We start from the raw sequence: 10074 nt of genomic DNA on the forward strand, positions 1-10074 counted from the left end.
CCGGGAGCCCACTGACTTCCTGTTGTTATGTACTTCCTGTAGACAGGGGATATTAGACTGGGATGTGGAGGGTCCCGCCTCTTTGGCATGATGACAGTAAGCATGGTGGTTGTAAGGTGGGCGTTTGAAAATGGCTGATCAGCCATCGGCACTTGTTCTTTATTTTGTATCCCTTTTATTCCTTTATTCCTAACGATCATTAATAAATCTCCTAAAAATATAATATTTTTATTATTGATGATTAATTTTAATTTTTACACTCCTCTAGGATTTTACTTTCACATTGTACTTACCTTAAACTTTGAGGCAATTTCTGTTCTCAATGCCCTTTATTTTGTTTTCCCTCCTACTGCCACTCCACTGAGAGAAGAGAAACCCTCGTAACAAATATGAATAATGAAATAAAATGAATTTTTTTGTCTTTAAAAATTTTTTTAAATCTCTTATTGATTAATTAATTTAGAATATTTTTCCATGGTTACATGATTCATGTTCTTTCCCCCTTCCCCCTCCTGGAGCCAATGAACAATTTCACTGGGTTTTACATGTATCATTGTTCAAAACCTATTTCCATATCATTACTATTTGCAAAATCAACATCCCCAATTATATCCCCATCGAACAGTGTGATCAATCATATATTTTTCTTCTGTATTTCTTCTGCTCCCACAGTTCTTTCTCTGGATGTGGATAGTGTTCATTCTCATAGATCCCTCAGAATTGTTCTGGATCATTGCATTTCTACTAGTAGAAAAGTCTATTACTTTCAATCGTGCCATAGTGAATCAGTCTCTGTGTATAATGTTCTCCTGGTTCTGCTCCTTTCACTCTGCATCAATTCCTGGAGGTCGGTCCAGTTCACATGGAATTCTTCCAGTTCATTATTCCTTTGAGCACAATAGTATTCCATCACCATCAGATACCACAATTTGTTCAGCCATTCCCCAATCAATGGATTCCCCCTCATTTTCCAATACTTTGCCACTACAAAGAGTGTGGCTATGAATATTTTTGCACATGTAATTAAATTGATTTTTTTCATTGGCTATGCCATACATATGTATATATACACATAAATATTTTATATACACATCTGAGTTCTTAAGTCTTCCAAAGTTATTTGTCTTTGAAATGTTGTAAAGGGTCAAAGGAAGGCATATTTATAGGCAAATGGGAAAGAACTGATGGAGAGGGAGAGAGAAAAGATCTATGAATGAGAGGGAAGGTAGGTGGCTCAGTAGATAGAGAGCTAGGCCTGGAGGTTGAGGTCTTGGGTTCAAATCTAGCCTCAGACACCTCTTAGCTGTGTAACCCTGGACAACTCACTTAACCTCCATTGCCTAGCCCTTCCCACTCTTCTCCCTTGAAACCAATACATAATATTAATTCTAAGATGGAAGGTAAGAGTTTCTCTTTGAAAAAAGATCTATGGACTTCTGGGTAAACATGGCTGCAGTTTAGATGCAGGAATCTACCCCTCCTTATTGCCTACCATATAGACTACCTCAAAAGGCCAAAAAATCCAAATTCATATGAATGAAGGGACCCCACAGTGGAGCACAGGATTGAAGGTATGTGGGATTTGGGCATTTCCACACTATAAGGAGGTGAAATAGCTTCCACCAAAACGTGAGCTGATCTACCCTCCCCCACCCCACCTGTGGAATCAGTGTGCTTGACTTAAAGCCAGCGAGCTCTCTAATCAGTTAGCAAGCAAGGGGAACCTCTAGGTCCTTGGTAGCTGACTAAGACCACCAAAGACCTGCCCCTGAGAGCAGCTAGACTTGAGACCCCAACAGGTGGAAGAGCTCAGACCTTAGGCATGGAGATAGCATAGAGAAGGGCTGCAAACAGTAGAAGCTCTAGAGCAGGGGGTCCCAAACTATGGCCCACAGGCCACATGTGGCTCCCTGAGGCCATGTATCCAACCCCCCACCTCACTTCCAGAAGAGGCACCTCTTTCATTGGTGGTCAGTGCTATATATGGCAGCGCTGCAAAGTGTGATATGGTTCATATACAGTAATGCTTCTGGTGACATAATCCTTTGTGTGGAACCTTAGAATGAGGTGCCACACAAAGGATTATGTGGCTACACAATGGAAGACATCAGCATGGTGAGTGGTGATCTGGGTGAGGGGATTCTGCACTGTGTATACTGCTGCCCAGTTAGGGTTAGGGTTCGGTTAGCATTAGGTTTTTATAGTCTGGCCCTCCAATGGTCTGAGAGACAGTGAACTGGTCCCCCGTGTAAAATGTTTGAGGACCCCTACTCTAGAGATTCAAGAGGTGGCCTCAGGCAAAAACCTAGCTCCTTAGCTCCATACACAGAGAGCCTACCCTCCTCATTCAGACTTCTGACTGGAAAGGGAAGGAAAAACCAGCATAGTGATGACAAAAAATGCTCAGGAAAAACAACTTCCCAACACCAAGAAGAACAAGAAGACAACTTTGACTCTGGGTAATTTTTATGGAGGAAAAATCCAGACTACAGAAGAAGTAGCAGAAGAGGACGAACAAATAAATGCATCCAAACCTTCCAAAAAAATGGAAATTGGCCACAAGCTCTTGAAGAATTTAAATCAGAGCTTATGAAAAAGATGGAAGAATATTGGCAAGAAAAAGTGGGAAATAGTTCAAAAAGAAAATAACAGTTTAAAAGACAGGAACTCCCAATTGGAGAAAGAAGCCCAGAAATCAAATGAAAGAATAAAGAAATGAGAGGCCAAAATTAAACATCTGGAAGCCATGAAAAGCAGGATAGACCAAAATGAAAAAGGAAAATCAAAAGATTGTAGCAGAAAATCAAAAGATTATAGTGGAAAATCAGCTTTTAAAGACCAGAATTGGGCAATTAGAAGGCAATGATCTCGCAAAAAAGCAAGAATTAATAAAGCAAAATCAAAAGATTGACAAAATAGAAGGAAACATGAAAAATCTCACTAAGAAGATGACAGACCAAGAAAACAGATCTAGAATAGACAATTTGAGAATCATTGGTCTACCTGAAAAACCTGGAAATAAAAAGAAACCTTGGCATCATACTACAAGAAATTATCCAAGGAAACTGCCCTGATATTCTTGAACAAGAGGGCAAAATAGACATTGAAAGAGTTCAAAGAACACCCTCTACACTAAATCCTCAAAAGACAACCCCCAGGAATGTAATTGCAAAATTTAAGAGCTTCCAAGCTAAGGAGAAAAGGAAAAGGAAAAAGGAAAAATATTTTACAAGAAGCCAAAAAGAGACAATTCAGATATCAAGGATCACACAAGATCTGGCAGCTTCCACACTAAAGGACTGCAAGGCTTGGAATATGATATTCAGAAAGGCAAGAGAATTGGGTCTTCAACCAGGGATCAACTACCCATCAAAACTGACTATATATTTCTAGGGGAGAATATGGGCATTTAATAAAATAGAAGATTTCCAAGTATTTGTAAAGAAAAGACCAGAACTAAATAGAAAGTTTTATATCCAAACACAAAAATCAAGAGAAACATGAAAAGGTCAATAAGAAAGAGATAAAAGAGGGGAAATGTTTTTTTAATTTAAATTTTCTTCTTTAAGGGGTTCAATAAGATCAAATTGTTTATATTAATATATGGGAAAATGTTATTTGTAACTCTCAAAAATTATATTCACTATTATAGTAATTAGAAGAATAATTCATAGGTAAAGATTGGGATAATAAGTGGTCTAAGATATGTAATATAAGTATAATATGAGGGCATGGAGAGAATGGAGTCTTCCCTCCCTGCTGGGTCAGGATCAGAGTGAGGTAAAGATGGAGTGTAGAGTCAAGTAGAGAGAGAGAGGCTGGATTGTCTTCCCTCTCAGCCCTCCCTGACAAACCCAACTCTGATTCCCTTTCAAGACCTTAGCTTTTGTTCCCTCAGAGACCTTGGCTAAACAGGCTTAAACAGTTAGCTTCTTTCTCCCTGAGGAGAGGAATGTCACTTCCCTCCCCCAACCTTCAAGTCTCTCTCTAGATGTGATGGAGTCAGTCACTTGTTCCTATTAAAACTGTTTTATTCTAAGAGAACAAGGCAAGGGATAGGGCAGATGAGTTTAGAAATGAGGTAGAAAGGAAGAGGGAGCAGGGGGTCCCTAAAATAACTGAAACCCCTTCTCCCAAAAGTCTGGCAGATCAGGATTTGTTGATCTGACCCCCTGGGGTCAGTTAGAAGAAGTCCAGACTCTAACTATTTTGGTAACTGTAACCAGTCCAGGACTTTAGGGGATCTGGAGGAAATCTTTCTTCTGGCGAACAGCTTCCATTTGAAGTCCTATTCAATTTATTGTCTTCTTAGGGGATTGGGTCAAGCTTTCACAGGAGGTGATAAGTGCTGGTTCAGAGATCCACCCAGTCCATCTTCCTGGTAGCTTCTCAGAGAGGAGGAGAATTTTTCCAACTGTCCAGACCAGCTCACTTCCTCTCTTTTCCTCCAGAATTCTCTCTCCTTCCTGCCCTTCCCCTGTTCCTGTAGAATTCTCCAGCTTGCCAGATCTGCTTCTCTCTTTTCTGCTAGAAGATTAACTCCTGCTCATCTCTTATAGATGACATGCAAAAAAAGAAAAAGGGAGGGGGGAATAAAAGATGGCACCAAGAGAAACTTGAAGATATAAGATAAATTGGATAATCTATATCACACAAAGAGGTGCATGGGAAGGGGAGGGGAAGAATACTATTATAAAAAGGAGAGGAACCTTACTCTCAGTGAAATAAATTCTGAGAGGGAAGAGCATATAGATCCAATGGAGTATAGAATTCTATCTTACCCTGCAGGGAAAGTAAGAAAGGAAAAACTAAGGGGAGTGTGTAGGGTGGGGAGTACAAAAAAGGAGGGAAGAGAGGGTGAGGAAACTTAATAGACACTAAAAAAAAGAAGAGAACAAAAAGGGAGGGGGTGGAAAGGGAAGTATAATAAAGGTGGGGATTAGGCAAACCACTAGTTTAAAAAGATATAGTAAAAGAAGAAAGGGCAGAACTAGGAGAAGATATCAAAATGTTGGGGATTCTGCAAAAAAGCAGAAGTAATAAATGCAACCTTTTCAGATCATAATGCAATAAAAATAATAATTAGTAAGGGTACATAGAGAGTCAAAGAACTAGGGTTATCATAACCCTGAATGTGAATGGAATGAACTCATCCATAAAACAAAAGCAAATAGCAGAGTGGATCAGAAACCAAAATCCTACCATTTGTTGTCTACAAGAAACACATGAGGCATTTAGACACTCACAGAATAAGGATGAAAGGCTGGAACAAAATCTATTGGGCCTCAGCTGAGAAAAAGAAGACTGGAGTTTGAGAAAAAGAAGGCTGGAGTTGCAATCATGATATCTGACAAAGCCAAAGTAAAAATAGATCTGATTAAAAGAGATAGGGAAGGTAATTACATTCTTATAAAAGGCAGTATAGACAATGAGGAAATATCAGTAATCAAATGTATGCACCAAATGGTATAGCATCCAAATGTCTAAAGGAGGAACTAGTGGAATTAAAGGAGGAAATAGATAGTAAAACTATACTAGTGGGAGACCTGAACCTTCCTCTAGCAGATCTAGATAAATCAAACCAAAAAATAAATAAGAAAGAGGTAAGAGATGTGAATGAAATCTTAGGAAAATTAGAGTTAATAGATATGTGGAGAAAAATAAATAGGGATAGAAAGGAATACACCTTCTTTTTAGCAGCAAATGGCACATTCACAAAGATTGACCATGTAGTAGGGCATAAAAACATGACAAACAAGTGCAAAAAATCAGAAGTAATAAATGCAACCTTTTCAGATCCTAATGCAATAAAAATAGTAATTAGTAATGGTACATAGAGAGTCAAATAAAAAATTAATTGGAAATTAAATAATATGATTCTCCAAAACTAGTTAAAGAACAAATCATAGAAACAATAATTTCATTGAAGAAAATTACAATGATGAGACATCCTTTCAAAATCTATGAGATGCAGCCAAAGCAGTACTCAAGAGGGAAATTTATATCCTTGAGTTCATATATTAGCAAATTAGGGAGGGCAGAGGTCAATGAATTGGGCATGCAAATAAAAAAAACTTGAAAGGGAACATATTAAAAATTCCCAGTTGAAAACTAAATTAGAGATCCTAAAAATTAAGGGAGAAATTAATAAAATTGAAAGAACTATTGAAATAATAAATAAGACTAGAAGCTGGTAATTTGAAAAAATAAATAAAATAGACAAAGCACTGGTCAATTTAATTAAAAAAAGGAAAGAAGAAAACAAAATTAACAGCATCAAAGATGAAAAGGGAAACCTCCTCTAATGAAGAGGAAATTAAGGCAATCATTAAAAACTATTTTGCCCAATTATATAGTAATAAATATGACAATCTAGGTGATATAAGTGAATATTTTCAAAAATATAAATTGCCTAGATTAACAGAAGAAGAAATAGAATACTTAAATAATCCTGTACCAGAAAAAGAAATTGAACAAACCATCAAAGAACTCCCTAAGAAAAAATCTCCAGTGAATCTTATCAAACATTCAAAGAACAACTAATACCAATATTATAAAAGCTATTTGACATAATAAACAAAGAAGGAGTTTCTTTTCCCTTTACAACACAAATATGGTACTGATTCTATAGCCAGGCAGGTAAAAAAACAGAGAAAGAAAACTATAGACCAATCTCCTTAATGAACATAGATGCAAAATTTTTAAATAGAATACTAACAAAAATACTCCAGCAAGTGATCACGAGAGTCATTCATTATGATCAGGTGGGATTTATACCAGGAATACAAGGATGATTTAATATTAGGAAAACTATCCACATAATTGACCATATCAACAAGCAAACCAACAAAAATCACATGATTATATTAATAGATGCAGAAAAAGCCTTTGACAAAATACAACACTGATTCCTATTGAAAATATTAGAAAGTATAGGAATAGAAGATCCTTTCCTAAAAATAATAAAATGTATTTATCTAAAACCATCAGCCAACATCATCTGCAATGGGGATAAACTAGATGTGTTCCCAATAAGATCAGGAGTCAAACAAGGATGCCCATTATCACCTCTATTATTCAACATTGTACTAGAAACACGAGCAGTAGAAATTAGAGAAGAAAAAGAAATTGAAAGTATTAAAATAGGTAATGAGGAGACCAAGCTATTACTCTTTGCAGATGATATGATGGTCTACTTAAAGAATCCTAGAGAATCCACAAAAAAGCTAGTGGAAATAATCAACAACTTTAGCAAAGTTGCAGATTACAAAATAAACCCACACAAATCATCAGCATTTCTATATATTTCCAACACATCCAGGCAGCAGGAGTTAGAAAGAGAAATTTCGTTTAAAATCACCATAGACAATATAAAATACTTAGGAATCTATCTGCCAAGACAAACACAGGAACTATTTGAACACAACTACAAAACACTCTCCACATAATTAAAACTAGATCTAAATAATTGGAAAAACATTAATTGCTCATGGGTAGGATGATCTAACATAATAAAAATGACAACCCTACCCAAACTAATTTACTTATTTGGTGCCATACCCATTGAACTACCAAGAAACTTTTTCACTGAATTAAAAAAACCATAACAAAGTTCATTTGGAAGAACAAAAAATCAAGAATATTAAGGGAAATATTGAAAAAATGTGAAGGAAGGTGGCCTAGCAGTACCAGACCTCAAACTGTACTATAAAGCAGTGGTCATCAAAACAATATGGTACTGTATAAGAGTCAGAAGGGAGGATCAGTGAGGTAAGTGACCTCAGCAAGACAATCTATGATAAACCCAAAGATCCCAACCTTTGGGACAAAAATCCACTATTTGACAAAAAACTGCAGGGAAAATTGAAAAACAATATGGGAGAGATTAGGTTTAGATCAACATCTAACACCCTACACCAAGATAAACTCAGAATGGGTGAAAGACTTGAATATAAAGAAGGATACTATAAGTAAATTAGGTGAACACAGAATAGTATACTTGTCATATCTTTGGGAAAAGAAAGATTTTAAGACAAAGCAAGAGTTACAAAAAATTACAAAATGTAAAATAAATACATTAAATTAAAAAGGGTTTTACAAACAAAACCAATGCAGCTACAATTAGAAGGGAAACAATAAATTGGGAAAAAATCTTCAGAACAAAAAACTCTGACAAAGGTCTAATTACTCAATTTTTTTTCCATTTGAGTAAGTTTATTTAGTCAATTTAGAACATTATTCCTTGGTTACAATAATCACATTATTTCCCTCCCTCCCCTCCACCCACTCTTCCTGCAGCCAACATGCAATTTCATTGGGTATTACTTGTGTCCTTGATCAGAACCTATTTCCATGTTGTCGTTTACACTAGGATATTCATTTAGAGTCTACATCCCCAACCATATCCCTTCAACCCATGTATTCAAGCAGTTGTTTTTCTTCGGTGTTTTTACGCTCACAGTGTTTCCTCTGGAAAACTACTTAAATTTATATAGAGCTAAATCAATTGTACAAAAAATCAAGCCATTCTCCAGTTGATAAATAGGCAAGGGACACAAATAGGCAATTTTCAGATAAAGAAATCAAAACTATTAATAAACAAATGAAAAAAATCTTCTAAATCGCTTATAATCCGAGAAATGCAAATCAAAACAACTCTGAGGTACCATCTCACACCTAGCAGATTGGCTAACATGACAGTAAAGGAAAGTAATAAATATTGGAGGGGATGTGGCAAAATTGGGACACTAATGCATTGCTGGTGGAGTTGTGAATTGATCCAACCCTTTTGGAAGGCAATTTGGAACTATGCCCAAAGGACTTTAAATGCCCGTCTGCCCATTGGTCCAACCATACCACTGCTGGGTCTGTATTCCAAAGAGATAATAAGGAAAAAGACTTGTACAAAAATATTTATAGCTGCACTCTTTGTGGTGGCAAAAAATTGGAAAAAATGAGGGGATGCCCTTCAATTGGGGAATGGCTGAACAAAATGTGGTATCTGTTGGTGATGGAATACTATTGTGCTCAAAGAAACAATGAACTGGAATTCCATGGAGACTGGAATGACCTCCAGGAATTGATGCAGAGTGAAAGGAGCAGAACCAGAACATTGTACCCAGAGATTGATACACTGTGGTACAATCGAACGTAATGGACTTCTCTACAAGTAGAAATGCAATGATCCAGGACAATTCTGAAGGACTTATGAGGAAGAACACTATCCACATTCAGAGGAAGATCTGTTGGAGTAGAAACACAGAAGAAAAACAATTGCTTGATCACATGGGTCAATGGGAATATTATTGGGGTTATAGACCTTAAATGATCACCCTAATGCAAATATTAATAATATAGAAATAGGTCTTGACCAATGACACATGTAAAACCTAGTGTAATTGTGCATCGGCTATGGGAGGGGGTTGGGAAAAGGGGAAGGAAAGAACATGAATCTTGTAACCATGGAAAAATACTCTAAATTAATCAGTTAAATAAAATTTAAAAAATAATATGTTCATAATTTTAAAAATATGTTGATAAAAATAAAAAAAAATAAAAAAGATCTTTGAGTGAGATTACTGAAGCAAGGAGTAGAAGAAAGTTGAAGGAACCTCAGTATAGGGAGTCATTTTAATTAGAAATGGGATCATTTAGTCAGAAATTATCATTTCTTTATCATAGCAAGGGAGAGAAAATGAGGATTTCCTCTCTAATGGCCTCACTCTTCTAGATGAAGATGACTAGATCACCTACAGAGGGTTGGAGGGACTGGGAAGAAGGTGGTCACTGGCATAGCACATTGGTTAGGAGCTTGAGGAGAGAAGAAAAGGTTTGGAGCTGAGTTCATATCAACAAATGAAATGGGGAGTCAGTAAGAGCAGGAATGTTGAGCAGTGGGGATCTAAGTGAAGTTATGAGCCAAACATTATTAAATCAACAAGACTGAGACCAGACTCAAAGAGATGGGCAATGGCACCCCAACAGTCTCCCTCTGTGACTGGCATTTCCAAGCTGGTTCTAAAGTCTGGTAGGAGGGTGGTCACATCTAACTCATGTGAGGAACAAATTTGGTAT

The sequence above is a fragment of the Monodelphis domestica genome, chromosome 2 (genome assembly GCF_027887165.1).
Source record: "Monodelphis domestica isolate mMonDom1 chromosome 2, mMonDom1.pri, whole genome shotgun sequence".
Taxonomy (NCBI): Eukaryota; Metazoa; Chordata; class Mammalia; order Didelphimorphia; family Didelphidae; genus Monodelphis; species Monodelphis domestica.